At 41.4% G+C, this 17,403-nt stretch overlaps 1 protein-coding gene across 1 annotated transcript in view; it reads right to left on the reverse strand.

Moving 5' to 3' along the window:
• The window catches only part of FAM155A (family with sequence similarity 155 member A), an 843,899-nt gene that overhangs the window by 98,660 nt on the left and 727,836 nt on the right, over positions 1 to 17,403 (reverse strand). The window lies entirely within an intron of this gene.

Raw genomic sequence — 17,403 nt, forward strand, 5'->3', positions numbered from 1 at the left:
CTCTGTTCTCCAGTGTCCCAGACTACATTTTTGCTATCTCTTTCATCTCACGCTGGATTCTGATTGGCTTTCACCATTGTTTTCTTTCTCACTGTTAGAAAAATGGACCTAAAAACTGACACATACAACACAATGGGCCAGATTTTGAAATCCTTATTCATACTGGTGAGCAGTTACTCATATGAATAGCCTCATTCATTAAATGGGATTACTTATCTGAATAACTGACTGTTGACCTACTGAAGTAAATGGCTCAAAATCTGACCCAAGGATCCAACTATAATTAATTTCCATACCTTTTATCTTATAGAAACATCACAAACCTCCTGGGCTCTGAAGCTGCACATATCTGAAAAGAAAAAAAAAAAGCAACTCTCCTTTCCTATAGCTATCTGACCTGGTTCTGATGAGCCAAGTTTTGAACACAGAAAGCGGTAGCAATTGAATCCTTAATGATGCATTAGAGTCTAATGCATCATTAAGGATTCAATTGCTACTGCTTTCTGTGTTCAAAACTTGGCTCATCAGAACCAGGTCAACTGACTTCATATACCAAGGGTCAGCAACCTCTGGCACGCGGCTTGCCAGGATAAGCACCCTGGCAAGCTGCGTGTCAGAGGTTGCTGACCCCTGCCATATACAATGCCATTCTAACCTGTCCTGAGTTCTAGAGGGGCAGGTTTTGTTCTTGTCTCTCCACTTTCCTGACAGTAGATTAGTGAAAGGCCTTGTTTTGAGCAACAAAAAACAATTCCAATTGGAAAAAGACTTTTTCTACAACAAAACATTTTGCAGAAAAACTTGATGTTTATGAAATGTTTCATTTTTCATGACTTTAGTGTCAACATAATACAAACTTTTCAATATTTGTTCACTGAAAATGTTTTTAATAAGTAAAATAATTCAATAACTACATGAATAAAATTGTTGATAACAATTCTGTGAACATGGGTCTGTTCTGAACTCTGCAAAACAGAAAAACAAACTCTGTGTGTGTGTGAAATTCTTAATTTTTTCAGCAAATTCCAGTCCAAGCTATTAGGGCTCCTGTCCATGCCACATAACTCTGTTAATGTATTGTAGTTGTGAGAATTGATCCATTTCAGTTCACATCTCACAACTTCTATGTACACCTGGGGAAGCCCGCCCCATGAGAGAGAATGGTGGCTAGAGGCATTTGTACTAAAACCTCCATGATACCCTGAGGCATTATTTCTCAATGGAAATGTTTGCGGTTATGATGAAACTTCAGGGATTGTGTGTTCAGTTATTTGATGAAAAGCCAAAATAATTGATCTTTATACTGAATTTTGTAACCTCCCTTTTTAAAAAATAACAAAATCAAAATCCTCAAATTTGAGTCTCTTTGACCTGATGTCCCTTAAGCATGTATGTAGTTTAATAAGTAACTTCTTTGCAAAATTTACCATAGGAGAAACTTTAATCTATAGCAGGCCCAAATGATGATAAGCACCACTTGAAAATGAAACATTCCCCCTTTGTATAAATTGCCAAGATCAAGTATATAGCAATTGAAGCCTAGGTTAATCTGATGGACACACCATTCTCTATGACGAGAAATAAACAGTATTAATCCTGTTCAGATGTGTGAAAATGTTGAAAGCTACCTCTTTCATGGAACATGGTCAGTGATGAAAGAGAACAGGATATTTGCTTTTTCAGTCCCGGTGTGGTGCTCACCTTTCTTTTCTCAGGACTGTTCTGTTACTGCACTACAAAGAAAACTTGCAGCACTCTGTTCACCCATGAACTGAACTCAGGAATGTCTTCTCTCTAGGATTTATTTTTGAAAATGCCAATTCAAGGTGATAGCAATGCTTCACTTACAGATAAGACAGTTAAAATACCAACTTTATGGGCAGTCCAGATAAGCCTCTTTATTAATTAAGGGTGCCCTTAAGTACAGTATCCTCAACTGGACAACTCATTTAGTTCAATACCAACACCCATTTAAAATGCCTGGCAGATTTAGCTAACATAGTGAACCAGATAATAATTAAAGATTCTGCTTCCCCACCATTTGGAAAGATTTTCTGTGTATTACAACAATGACGCACAGTCCAGGACATTACCCCTATTTGATTAGTGTAGACTGTATCACTCATTCTTCTAGGTCTCTGAGCAAAACTAGGAACACTTAGAGCACATATGATGTTTTAATCTTTATGATTTAGGTGCATTTGGAAGGGATTGTTTTAAAATTTCATTTCAACAAAAATGTGACGATTACATTGTTGGAGAACAATTATTAATCTCATAGACTCATAGATTTTAAGGTCAGAAGAAGCCATTATGATCATCTAGTATGACCTCCTGCACAATGCAGGCCACAGAATCTCACCCACTCACTTCTATAACAAACCCCTAACCTATGTCTGAGTTACTGAAGTCCTCAAATTGTGGTTTGAAGACCTCAAGCTGCAGAGAATCCTCCAGCAAATGACCCGTGCCCCATGCTGCAGAGAAAGGCAAAAAACCTCCAGGGCCTCTGCCAATTGGCCCTGGAGGAAAATTCCTTCCAGACCCCAAATATGGCGATCAGTTAAACCCTGAGCATGTGAGCAAGACTCACCAGCCAGCACCCAGGAAAGTGGTAAAATGTCTCATGAAGTCCTCTACATAGTACTTGAGATTCTAATGCAAATTTCAGAAGACAAAAAAACTTTTAATTATTCAGTGTTGGCTAATGTGCACGAAATGTAGAGGCATGGTTAACCACAGCATGCCTCTACATTTCGTGCACATTATCTAGCTTTCCATACTTTGTACTTTGATTATATATTGAACTAGTTATTAAACACAAATATGCAAAGTCACCATCCTAAATTTGTACCTTTTCCCAGAATGACTACTATTTTCCCATTAGTCATATTGTCATAATCAAGAATTTGTCAAATTATGCTCTGATTAGTGGATTTTTTTGCTGTTAGAGTTAATAAGCACACAACAGCAACCTCCTCCTCCAATTTTTATTGAAAAACTGTGTCTTATCAACTGTACAGCATTTTCCCCAGGAATCAAGAGGCAGTATAGCCTACATTTTCAGAAAGTATGTTTAATGCCTTTTTTCAAATGTGTCTAATCTGTGTACACTATTACTGTAACGGAGTATACTACTCTGCTAATAGCATGTGCCAATGAACAATTTGACATATAATTGGTCATTTGTGAATGCAGTTACCCCATCTGTGCATGCAGTCATTTGACTAGCCACACAAATTAGGAGGTTGGTTTTGCTCCCATTACAAGCACTGGTGAATTTTCCCTATTTCAGTTGGTCCCAGATTATTTAATAAGTGTAAAACTGCACAAACATTTTTGCACATACATTTTTCTAAAAATGAGGGTCTATATGCCAAAAAACAATATTAATGCATGATTAAGTTAAGATTCCAATCCACAAAGCTATTCAGCACTTAGGCTTCCAGAGATACCATAAATGTGCTACTTTTGTTAGAAGAGCACTGAGCAATGTCTATGGTTAAGGTTGCCTAACATTTCCCATTGTAACCACCCTATTTCACTTGCATTCATAGATTCATAGTGTACAGTCAGAAAGGACTAATAGATCATCTAGTCTGACCTCCTGTATATCACAGGCCATTACATTTCACACAGTTACCTCTCTGCTAAGTCCAATAACTTGTGTTTGGCTAAGACATATTTTCCAGAAAGGCATCCAGTCTTGATGTGAAGACATCAGGAGATGGTGAATCCACCACTTCCCTTGAAAGCTTGTTCAAGTGGTTCAATCAGCCTCACTGTTACAAAGTGGTGCCTACTTTCTCATTGAAATTTGTCTAGCTTCAGCTTCCAACCATTGGTTTTCTTATGACTTTTTCCTCTAGATTAAAGAACCCATTAGTAACCAGTATTTGCTCCTTGTGAAGGTCCTTATTATACACTGTACTCATGTCAGCTCTCAATCTTCTGTTTGATAAACTAAAAAGATTAAGCTCTTTAAGTCTCTCACTGTCAGATATTTTCTCCGGAAACTTGAACCATTTGATGTCTCTATTATGCATCCTCTCCAATTTTTCAACATCTTTTTTAAAATGTGGCCACCAGAACTGTATGCAGTATTGCAGTTTTGCTCTTACTAAAGCCATATATCCATATATTATCCATATATATTATAGAGGTAAAATCACCTCCATAATCCTACTCCCCAGTTTTTATATGCAAAAATCACATTAGAATTGTTTGCCATAGCATTACACTGGGAGTTCATATGCAGTTGCTTATCCACTATGACCCCGGTATCTCTGTCAGATACACTGCTTTCCAGGACACAGTCCCCTTTTGTGTGGATATGGGCTGTATTACTTGTTCCTAGATGTGTAATTTTGAATTTGACTGTATTAAAACATTTAGTTGTTTGAATGGACCCATCTTACCAAGCAATCCAGATCACTTTGTATGACTGCACTGTCCTCATCATTATTTACTATACCACCAGTCTTTGTATCATCTGCAAATTTTATCAGATTTTACATTTACTTCCAGGTTCACTGATGAACTTACAGCCTGCATCAGAGCCAAGCACTGTGATCCTACTTCACTGAGAAAAGTCAGCACATTTGGGAAGCATTCTCAATTGCACCAACCAACAGCCCACCTGCATTCCCAGAGTTCAGTACATTCACTCATCAAGAAGTTCTGGACACCCTAAAAGAGTCCCAATCCAAGACAAATTAATCCAACCCAAGTCCTTCCTAGCTTGTGAAAGAGAAACATGAACAGCTGATACTACTCCTGACCAAAATAGCCAATGCCTCTCTTAGAAAAGGTAACTTCCCCTTCCTCCTCAAACGTGCAATAATCAGGCTGTTTTGCCTGAGAGGTGGCAAAAGTCCAGGAAATGCACTAAAATGGTTTGAGTTCTTCCTGGAGGAACATGCCCAAAGAGTAGTGGTACAAAACTTCATGTCCACTCCTTACTGGTGGAGTTCGTCAAGGTTCAATTCAATCTCCAGTTCGTTTCAACATCTATATGCAACCACTAGGTGAACTGGTCACTCAACATGGATTCAAGTGCCAGGAATATGCAGATGACACACAGCACTATCTATCCTTCACCACATATGGCCACACCACTAACACCAAGATGGCCCAGTGCTTGGATGAGATCAGCTCATGGATGAAGAACAGATGGCTGAAGCTGAACCTGAGAAAAACAGAGTTGATCCTGGTGGGCACAGGAAAGTATTTTGAGGAGTTTGCAACCTCAATGCAGTTCTCCTTTGACTGAAGGCTCACATTCACAATGGGTCAGTTCAGTTCATAGTCTAGGAATACTCTTAGATTCTTCACTGGTGCTAAGCTCTCGCATTGCAATAACAGCAAGTAATGCTTTCTACCATCTCTGGTTGTCTAGGTGACTGTCCCATCCTTGCAGATGGCAGTCTGGAAGCATCTGTAATTCCATGGGCAAGTTAATGATAAAAAGGTAAGAGAGGTGTCATTTGATTTGTAAAATCTACAGAATCTTAATTTCAATGGTGTAACCCACTGCAGAATGGTGGGGGGGGGGGGAAGGTGGAAATGACTCACTCTACCCCCCCCACATCCCAGCTCAATGTTCTCTGATAGGTGGAACTTTTGATAATAGAATTCTGTTGGAAATGGGTTGAGTTGGATATCATTTGAAAACCCTTTCTCCCACAAACACAATGGTACCAAATATGATAAACTTAAAACAATTTTGTAGACAGATAGTAAAGAAAATATTTAAAAATCAAATATAAATTATACTTTAACACAGGCATGTCAACCATGCAGCCCTCACAAACTTAAATTGTGGCCCTCAACTGGCATTACTGTGTTATCAATTAATCATCAAAACCTGATACCTAATTAATTTTTTCAGCTTACAGATTACTGTAAATAAAGGGAATGGTTCAAGTTGATTTGCCATCATTGGCAAAAAAGTGGTATTGATTATCAGCTTTGTTAACCATGCCAAAAGAGTTGTAATGGGGCACTTGGTAAGATGTCAGCATCCAGCCAAAAATTACTGGAATCCACTCACAAATGGTATGCACATAGATAAATAACATACATTATATAATCTATTTAATCACAGTCCCAAAGTAATTTATTACAAAATCCTTGCTTTTACTTTAGTCATTTTTAGGCATCAATGGGGGAGACAAAGAGTACCAACTAGTAGCTGAATCTTTGGAGAATACCATCACAGAGGAACTGGTTAAATGCAATGCGTGGTGGCACTCTATATGCACTAAGAAGTGCATCAAGAAAATGAATTTGGCTAGGTTGGAGAGGAAGTACATTGAGGATCAGGAAAAAGTTGAAGATGCCAGAACAAGTGACAGCTGTGGGCAAGACTTACTTTATATTTGGTGCCATTTTGAGAAGGAAACCTCTTTTTTCTGTAGTAAGCCAGAAGCCCAAAGGCATCCACTAAGCACCGTTTCAACATGTGACACAAGTGAGAAACTGTATGAAGCAGTCTGTAGCAAGATCGGAGAGAATTCCTTTACACTCCCCTCCTCTAGAACACTTTGAGTGTAACTGACCTTGCTTCTTGCAGAGATGAGGCCATATGTACACTTCACCTTTTGGTTGTGCACAGGCATACTTGGATCCTGGTGTCAGCGCTGCACCTACTCACCAGGAGTGCCTGTGTGAATATACAGTGTGGTGCACCACAGGTAGTTATCCCAGTATGCAACCCACTACCAGCCACCACACTATCTTTTGGGAAGTTAGGGTAAAGCTTAGTGGGGCAGAAATGAGCCATGCAGAGGTGACTGGAAGCAAGGGATCAACTTTCCAGCATGTAACTTTTTCCATCCCATAGTGTCATTTATAATCCCATTTTTTTGTTCCTTTTTAAAAAAATTCTACAAATCCACATGGCATTCCTCACTGTCCACTATCTTTGACACAAGCCTGGAACCTGGACAATTCTGCACTATTGTCATGAGCATTGTAAGCACAGGACAAAGGATCCACCAGTATTTGCACAGCCGTAAAAAGAAGTGAATCAGCGGCCAACATGATAATTTCCTGGAGGGCAGATTGCTGCAGAACTATTGAGACCCAATCCAAGTGTTCATGGAGCAGCTGCAGATTAATAGGTTAAGAAGCACTGCTTCTGGGCCTGATAAACAAGCACTGACTGGTGGGGTCACATTGTAATGCAGGGTTGGGATGATGAGCAATGACTGCAGAGTTTTCGGATCCGCAAGGTCAGATTCGTGGATCTGTGTACTGAGCTCACCTCAGCAATTCAGGGATACCAGAATGAGAGCTGCACTGAACGTGAAGAAGCAAATGGTAATTCCACTGTGAAAATTTGCAACACACGATTGTTACCAGTCACTGGGAAATCATTTGGGAGATGGAAAATCTACTGTGGGGGCCATTATCAAGCAAGTTAGCAGGGCCATTAATCGTCTCCTGCTACACAAGATTGTAACTCTTGGCAATGTGCAGGATGTAGTGGATGGATTTGCAGCAATGGGGTTCTCAAACTGCGGTGGAGTAAGAGACAGCAATATATCCCTACTATGGTACCAGATCCACTTGCCAAAGAGTACAATCAACAGATTTTCTATGGGTATGCAACCATTGGTGGATCACGGGGGACACTTCACCAACATCAATGTTGGCTGGTTATGGAAGGTGCCTGATACTCACATCTTTAAGAACACAGGACTGTTCAGAATGCTAAAAGAAAAACTTTCTTTCCTGATTAGCAGATTACAATTGGAGATGCTGAAATGCCGGTAGTGATCTTGTGGGACCCAGTCTATGGCTCATGAAGCCGTACACTGGCTACCTTGACAGCAGCAATGAAAGATTCAACTACTGTTTCAGCGGGTGCAGAATGACTGCTGAGTGTGCTTTTGGTAGTGTGAAGGGATGCTGGTGTTGTTTACTTACAAGATTGGATGTCAGTGAAAAAAACCATCCCAATAGTTATAGCTTCCTGTTGTGCCTTGCATAATATCTGAGAAGCAAAGGGGAAAGTTGCCACGAGGGTGGAGGGAGGAGGTGAAATGATTGTCTGCTGAGATTGAACAACCAGACACAAGGGCTACTAGAAGAGCCCAACCTGGCTCAGGGAGGCTTTGAAAGAGCGCTTTCACAGTGAACCACATCAATATGTAGTAGTTTACCATGCTCTACCTGGCCCTGTGGTTTGGAGGCCTATTAGGCATTGTGTGGTGCTTGGAGCACACCTAGGAATTTAACATTGTCAATGCACCTATTAATTTTGCAGTGCTTGCTGTACATTTATGATTATTACAGGGTGTCACTGACCCCATGATTTGCACCATACTGTGCAGTAACAAGTTGGTGCTTTTTGAACTGTTAGGCACTCTGCAGCATATGTTGTGAATTACTAAAGATGAATTATTTTCCAAGTAATACAATTTTATTCAGTAACAAAACAAGTGCAAAAAAAATCTGTGCAATTTAAGAGCAAATACATTAAAAACTTAATATATTAGTGGAACAGAACCTAACAAGGGGAAAGAACATTCGTGTCCATTTTAGCTACATGTACAGCAATCATGTCTCTCACAGGTCAGTGTGTGTGAAGTTGTGGTTGTCTTTAATATTCTCCAGGGTGGAGTGGGAGGGGTAGGGATGCGGCCTCTGATGCCACATGGAATGTTGAGGGGTGGGGTAGGAAAGTGCTGTAATGGAGTTCTCCATGGACCGCAAAGGGAGACAAGCCCATGACTATTGAACCCGTAGGTCCACAAGAGTCTGCAGTATCTGTGTTTGCTGCCAGAGAAGCCCCACTATGTCCTGGTGCATCTCCCTCTCCTTTTCCTGCTGGCACTCATGGGCCTTTCTCCTGTCTGCTCTTTCCTGCAACATTCCAGGCTGTCTGCAATGTTCACCCTGATGTAGCACTGGCTTTCAGAATCTCATTGAACATGTCATTCTGAGTCCTCTTCTTTCTCCTTCTCATCTGGTTCAGACATTCTGCGGGTGTGGAAGGGGAACCCCTCAGGGTTGCAACGGGAGCAACTGCAGATAAAAAACACAGAGGTACCATTGTCAGTATTGTCACAACGGAAAGTGAAAGTTAAGATTCTGAACTCCCTTCCCTGGCCCCCCTAAAGTTTTAAACAAGACATGCTTATTGAAACTTCTGCTTCAGAGTACTTGTTCACGGCACCACCCACAGCACCAGTGATGGTGAGGATGGCCCACCAGGGTGAGGAAAATCAGAAAGGAATTGCTCAGTTGCATGAAACTATGAGTATACAGCAATGGACTGAATGCTGGCACCATTTTCCACAGGTGTTGGTGATTTTAGCTGATATCTCACTCCTGAGCATAACAAAGGCACAGAAAGCAAAGCTGCTACTGGCATCCTGAAGTTACTAGGGCCCTTTTGCTGCTAGCCTGTTTACTGCAATGATGCCTGCTAAAGTTTTCGCTGACTGGTGTAGAATAGGAAAGTGTCGTACTGCAGAGGAAGAAAAAAAGCTGCTATTCTCTCGATAATTTTGGGAGAGGATTGCAGAGTATCTCCATGGCAGTTTCATTGATTTTTCTCTGGAGGAGTCAAGGGAGATCCCTGTGTACATAAACAAACTGCTCTGAACCCCCCACTGCCTTGTCTAATTCTCCAGGGGAATGAAAAGCAGATAACAGTGCTACCTCTCTTTGTTGTACCATTACCTCTTCTAGCACAAGTAAATTAATGAAAAGTTTATAGTTGTGTCCTGTTAAGTTGGGGGCACCATCACTGTAATGGAAAATAAATGTACACTCTTACCCGAGGTTCCTTCCCTGGCATCAGGCTCGCCTGTGTTCGACTGCAAGGACTGACTGGACTGTGGTAGAGTCTCAAAGATGTCTGGGCTCACAGCATAGCTGGACTCCCTGGTTGCATATTCCCCATCCTTCTCCTTGTCCTCCTTAACCTTGCTGTTCAGGCTATGGGACTGTGACTTGGGCCCATTGGAGGTATCTATGGTGGTCTATGGAATGGTAGTGGGGTTTCTGCCAAGTCTGGCATACAGCTCTTTGTAAAAGCAGCAAGTCTGCGGTTTGGCACTGCTTTGACTGTTTGCCTTCTTGGCCTTCTGATATGTCTGCTGCAGTTCCTTCGCTTTCATGCAGCACTGCTACTAGTCCCCTTGTACCCTTTCTCCTGCATCCCCTGTGCAATCTGCTCAGAGATGTCCATGTTTCTACAGCTGGGCCGAAGCTGTGCTTCACAGTCTCTTCTCCCCACAGGCAGAGGAAATCCAGTATCTCCTGTCAAAGCCTGAGCACATCTGGAGCATGTAGCCAACATGGTCAACAAGGCAATTGTGCACAACAATGGATAGCTGCTAAGACAATCAGGAAAAAGTATTTCAAGCAGTCATAGGGATTTAAAGAGAAGGGGGGCCTTTCAGTCTCCATGACCCCTGGGCAGTGGTGTTCACAATTATGACGGCAGCGATCCCTTGATTCGAGGATGATCTCTACCTCAGATTTACATATGAGTACTGAAATGATTCAGGAGTCCGATTCTGGAACCACAGATCTGCCTGCACTAGGTACAGACATTTTCTGGCAGGTCAACTGCCTGCTGGAAGAACATCCTTTCTTTTTCCTTCTTTTGCTCTCTCTTTTCAGCTTCCAGGGCAAGGTGCTTCTCCTCAAAGCTGGCCACTGCCTGATGGAGGATGTGGGGCCACTGAGGTCAGTTGGTGGCTTGCTCCTACCAGCTTGTGATGACCACATTCTTGATATATGCTTGCAGTATGACCTTGTAGCATTTCTTCTAACCACCACAGGATCTCTGACCGTAGGTGAGCTGAGAGTAGAGAGCTTGTTTTGGGAGGCGAGAATCTGGCACACAATGTTGGTGCATAAGTATCAGTGCTTCAATGCTGGTGACATTGGCTTCAGTGAGATGCTAGTGTTAGTGTGGCAATCTTCCAACTTGGTGTGAAGGATCTTCCAGAGGCATCGTTGTTAGTACCTCTCCAGACTCTTCTGGTCACAATTATGACAGAAATGGTCAGCGTCAGTCATTGTGGGATAGCTGCTGGAGGACTGTAATATAAGTAATGCAGTGTCTGCACGTGTGCTGCATTGACTTCAGTACATCAATCATGGCACCGTGCCACTTGGGGAGGTAGTGTTATTACATCTCTGTAACAGGTTTCATTCATTGGTGGGAGACAAATTTAAGTGTAGACACATATACAAATAGGTTGACACATGGGACTTACGTCAAGCTAACGTTGTCGTGTAGATCAGCCCTGAGTGTTACCGCTTGCTTCTTTCAGAGCTGATTGTTAATTCTGAGTGCATGCAACTTCCTCTGCCACTCTGACTGCTGAATTGAGTATTGTGTGTTTTTACCTGCTCTGCCACATTAACTGTAGAACTGGGAATGTTCTTAATTAGGCTTTCTTTATTTTCTTTCTCTCTCTCAAGCAGTTAGATAAGTGTTAAATATTTTATCAGTTGCTTTATCTGACTTTTGCTAGTCTGAATGTAACATTACAGCTTGACTCTGGCAGGAAATCTCTCACTGCAACAGTCACTGTAAGGTAAGACTTGCACTAACCACTATGGGAAATGACTGTTTGATTGCCCTTTGCTGTTAAACAAAGGTTTGAAGGAAGGTGTGTAGCCAGCCCACACCACCACCAAAGGTTAAGACCCTGGAAGAATCCTGGGTGAGTTGGTAAGAGTTGGTATTGTGATGTATTTTTGAATGCAATGAAAAAGTGCATATGTGCCAGGCAAAAAGCAAGCACACCTTGCATGGTCTTCCTAAGCCAGCACCTACTGACAATGTGACTGGTACCATATGCCAGCAGAGTCCTTTCAACATACCAGTCATGGATAGTATGGCTGAGATAGAAGTTCTTGACAAACCAGAAACTTAACACCTGCAAAGATTTGGCTGAATACTTCAGTGTGAGGCTACAGAGAAAATACTTGACCTATGATGAAGTCCACCCTGTGTGTTTGACATGTATGCAGAGGAATCAATTAAATATATCCAGAAAGAAGAGACTCCATGTATTGCACCTGTCCAATACAAAATAATTGACTCCATGAACATCTCCAATGTCATAATGGAGAAACTACTATCTGATATTTGCATGAAGAATGAGTTAACTATATACCTTGCAGGAATAATGCTCCTGCATTTGAAGAATTGCTCAGATAATTTCATTGTTTCCTAGTATAATGAAGCTGCTGCCTCACATTGTTCAGTGAAGTTTCCTTGTAGTTCCCATGAGGATATGAAACTAAAATTATGTTGTATGCCATCAATGCCACAGAGAAAGGTGCTACTAAGTGCTAGAGTTTTGCATAAGACAGAGATGTTCTAGTGCTCTCTGTGAGACACTATCCAAGACTTCTGCAAGATTCTGGTTTTGTGCATGCTGCTGGGGAACAGAATTGCTGTATATCCCTGAGTTATCACTCGGAGCAGTAAAAATCACTTCACTTCCACGGCCTCGCAGAATGCAATATGACTGGAATGCTGGCAGGAAAGACCAAATTATCTTATTAGAAGGCATTTGATTCCGCCTCCAATGACTCTATCCTCCATCTGAAGGTGCTCAGAATGGCTGAGACAGTCACTGATGAAGTCATAAATGTACTGGAGGTGTTCATATGCCAAGTTTACCCTTTGAAGACTAACATTACAACACCTGCAGAGCTACATTAGTGGATGTTTTCCAAGAAGCAGACTAGCAGAGAAAAATTGCCATTAACAAGAGGTGAATTTATACCTGCCATCAAGAGGGTAAATTATTAGCCAAAAGAATGGCTCTGGGATTACCAAATGCATCCAAAACTATCCCCCTGTTGGCATGGATGGGTCTTGGAGGATGGACTGATCACACCAGTTATACCTGAAATACAATGGGCTCCCAAATCAATCCTTCAGCTAATCAAAGCTTGTGTGCAAAGACCAGATGGTCACCACTCTGCAAATGTTTGGCCAGCAGCCTGCCAGGCATGGAGATGTGTGAGTACGGTGCAGACAAGGATCAGTGTGACATGTCTAGTAGTGGTGCCCTAGATGGAGATGACGCGGATGATGACTTTTATGAATAAATGTTTTCAGTTATATATGTCAAAGCTAACACCTCTAGGATTACCAAAGATCAATGTCTTTTTTAATGTAACCAATGCATCCCCATGCTGTAGTATAATAAAGATAACATTCATTTTAAAACATTTTATTGAATATATATTGACAAAATTCTTCTAGTTTTGTTATATATGATACCACTGTGTTCATGGGGAAAGGGCTTTTGAATGATACCCAAATTGACCTATTTCTGACAAAATTTCCATGAACTGGAGAGCATGGAGCTGGGGGCTGAGGACGGTGGGGTGGGGTGTCAATTAGTCTCCATTGCCACACCACAGAGGGTGACACCTTTGAAATTATGATTCTGTAGATTTTTATGACTCAAATGACACCTCTCTTGCCCTTCTATCACTAAGTTGCCCATGGAATTAGATTTTACTATATTATGTTCCTTGACTATAAAGACCTGACCTGTTCTATTCATGCCTCCATGACCTCTCAAGTGGACTACAACAACGCAGAATACCTGGGCATGAAACCTTCAGCATTTAGGAAACTCCAACTAATGCAAAATGCTTAATCACATCTTCTCAGCCATACAGGCTACTGTGATCACATCACACCTGTCCTCCACTCTCTACACGGGCGTAGAATTTAAATCAACTCCAAGGTCTGCTTATCTTCAAGTGTTCCATGACCCAGGCCATGAATACTTAAAAACAGTTTAAAATTCCAGGACAAAGATTGTGGTCAACTACATGGCTCCTCTGGTACAATGGAACTCTCCACAGTAAGAAGAAAGCTCATCTGTGCCTGGGTGGTCCAAGACTGTGAAATTAACTTCCCCAGGAATTAAGGACTATCACAAAGCTCACCACTCTGCATGACAAGTACAAAGTGCATTTCTTTGACCTTGCCTTCTCTAATATACACGCATGGCAGTGGGTATATTTAACAAAACAAACAAACAAACAAACAACAAAACCAAAACACTGCAACAACTACCAGAACAAGATGTTCGATGTCACACACTTCTACCTTTAGGGACAGAGAGAAGAAACACATGACAGATGTGTAGTCACACTGCTTAATGTACTACTGCAGGGGTCGGCAACCTCTGGCACGTGGCTCGCCAGGGTAAGCACCCTGGCGGGTCGGGCCAGTTTGTTTACCTGCCGTGTCCACAGGTTCGGCCGATCACGGATCCCACTGCCCACGGTTCACCATCCTAGGCCAATAGGGGTGGCAGGAAGCTGTGGCCAGCACATCCCTTGCCCGCGCCACTTCCCGCTGCCCCCATTGGCCAGTGGGAGCCATGGTCTGCTGAACCTGCCGATGCAGCAGGTAAACAAACTGGCCTGGCCTGACAGGGTGCTTAACTTGGTGAGCCACGTGCCACAGGTTGCCGACCCCTGCACTAGTGGAAGGAGATCAGATACTGTGTTGATGAGCTCAGTATAAAAACCTATTCAGAATAGAATAGGGAAAAAAATGTTGAATAGCATTGGGCCTGGCACCTAAAATCCCACCAGAAACATCCCATTTAGTGATCCCCCATAGACAGTTACTTTTTGAGAGCTGCCAGCCAGTTCTTAATTTATTTAATATGTGCTCTACTGATATTGATATTGTATAGTGCCAACTTTTTAATTAGAATGTCATGTAGTACTAAGTACTTACAAAAGTCTAAGAATATTACATCCACACAACTATCCTATCAATCAAACTGGCAAATTCATCAAAGAATGAAATCAGCTTTATTTGACAAGACTTATTTTCCATAAAATCATATTGACTGGAATAAATTATATGCCTGTCCTTTAATTCTTTATCAATTAAATCTCGTATCAGCTTTTCCATTATTTTGTAATAATGGATGTCAGACTAATTGGCCTTTCATTATTTGTGTCATCCCAGTTGCTCTTTTTGAATAATAGCACAACATTAGCCTCCTTGTCTTCTGGAATTTCCTAGGTATTCCAAAATGTATTAAAAAATTTAATGTCAGTGGGCCTGAGATCTTCTCAGCCAACACTTTTAGGACTTTTGGGTGAAAGATATACAGCCTGCTGATTTACAAATGACTATCACTTGTAGATATTGTGGAACATCCTCCTCAGTTATTAATGGACTGGAAAGTACTTCATCATCCTTATGTGATAAATTCATGCTTAGTTCCAAATACAGTAACAGAAATACTTACTGAACACTTCTGCCTTTACTGCAGCAGTATTGCCAATTTTACCATCTCCAGCTAGTAATGGGCCTATACCATTGTTAGGATTTCTTTTGTTCTTAATATACTAACAAAATACCTTCTTGTCATTAAATCTGTCAGCTTCCTTTAACAATGTAAATTAGAAATTATGAAGTGCAGAAAATTGATATCTATTTGCTCCTTTGAACATTTGTTATATATTGTTTTTGTATAATTTCTAATGGCTGCCTTCACTTTTCCACTGCACCAGAATGGACTTTTAGCTAAAGTTGTTCTTTTTCTTGATTCTGGAATCTTAATTTTTTGGCCATCTAATATTTTCGTTTTAAAGAGCTCCCAATTTTCATTCATTCTAAATTTTTACTCCCAATCAGTTTCACCTCATAATCTTAGGGAAAGTAGCCCTCCTGAAGTACCAAGCATGCATATTAATGTTTGGTACTCTCCTCTGTTTATCTACATTGAATGTAATAATAATACATATGAAGTCATATCATAATAACTGATCCCTGAGCAACTACTAACTTCCACTCCACTAATGAATTCATCTTTATCAGGTGTCAGCAACCTCTGGCACGCAGCTCGCCAGGGTAAGCACCCTGGTGGGCTGGGCCAGTTTGTTTACCTTCCACGTCTGCAGGTTCATTGGACCGCGACTCCCATTGGCTGCGGTTAGCCGTCCCAGGCCAATGGGGGCAGCGGGAAGCGGTGTGGGCGAGGGATGTGCTGGTCATGGCTTCACGCCACCCCCATTGGCCTGGGATGGTGAACCATGGCCAGTGGGAGCCACGATCAGCTGAACCTGTGGACGCAGCAGGTAAACAAACTGGCCAAGCCTGCCAGGGTACTTACCCTAGGGAGCTGCGTGCAAGAGGTTGCCGACCCCTGATCTATATCTATCATAATGAGGTCCAAAAAAGAGTTATCTTCTATTAGGTGAAATACTTCTTATGCCAGAAAATCATCGTCTATAATTCTGAGAAACTTTAATGATGTTTTACTACAGACATCTCGAGACCTCCATCCTGTGTCTCACAAACTGAAGGGCCCCCATAACACAGTTTTTCTCTCCACACATTACAGAAAGGTGCTTAAAGAGTAATTCACCCAGTTCTGTGGTTTTGATTTAGTTGTCTACACTAGACTCCCACCAGTACCCTCTCCTGAGCTTCTTCCACATTGACCCATATGCATTCCAGATTCTATTCTTCTGAGTTATCAAAACTCTAAAATAGGTAATGGAGTTTTTCTTTCCTGTAGAGTGTCCATCCACCTCTTTTCAAAAGTCTATCCCTCCTAAACAAGTCATAACCAGTGATTTTAATATTTTAATCATACAAATCATCCTACCAAATTTCATTAATGCCAACTTATATCAAATTTCTTCTAATCAATAAGAATTTTCAGTTCTCTCACATATTACCCAAACTCAACACTGGTCCATAAGGAGCTGAAAATATTCTTCTTTTCACATTCTATTTCAGATTTGTTCAATTTTATCACAAGATGTGGAGTCTGTACTATAATCACTGTCTTAGCACCCTCCCCTTGCATTGTTAGTTTAATGCCTTCCCGGATGTGCCAGCTAATTTCCAACCATGATCATTACCCCTTCCTACCTGTGAGATACAGGCTATTCCATTTATACAGCCTAGTCTCCCACTGGCATGTGGCCTAATGCTCCACAAAACCAAAACCTTTGACTTCACACCTGTCACACAGCCAGTGGTTCAGTATTTTCTCCCTTCTCCCTTCTCTTGTTTATGGCACTGGAATGATCACTGAGACTATCACTTGGAGTTTCTTCTTCAACTCCCTTCTAACATCCCTGAAGTCTTTATAATCTGTGTAGTTCCAGTTGATGCCAAGTCATCAGCTCCATTGTGTATCATTACCAGTGGAGATTTGCCAGATGACCAGAATCCTGTATATTCTTGTGGTTTTCTCACTTAGTTTTGCTCCAGGGAGACAGCACACTTTCCTGTTGTCCTTATGTCCCTTGCTGAATTCTCTTTATAATATAATATATGGAGAAATACCCAGGGCTGGCTGCAGCTCTTTTGCCACCCCAAGCAGCAAAGCCAAACAGAAGATAAAGCTGTGATTG

This window comes from Gopherus evgoodei, chromosome 1 (genome assembly GCF_007399415.2).
Source record: "Gopherus evgoodei ecotype Sinaloan lineage chromosome 1, rGopEvg1_v1.p, whole genome shotgun sequence".
NCBI lineage: Eukaryota > Metazoa > Chordata > Testudines > Testudinidae > Gopherus > Gopherus evgoodei.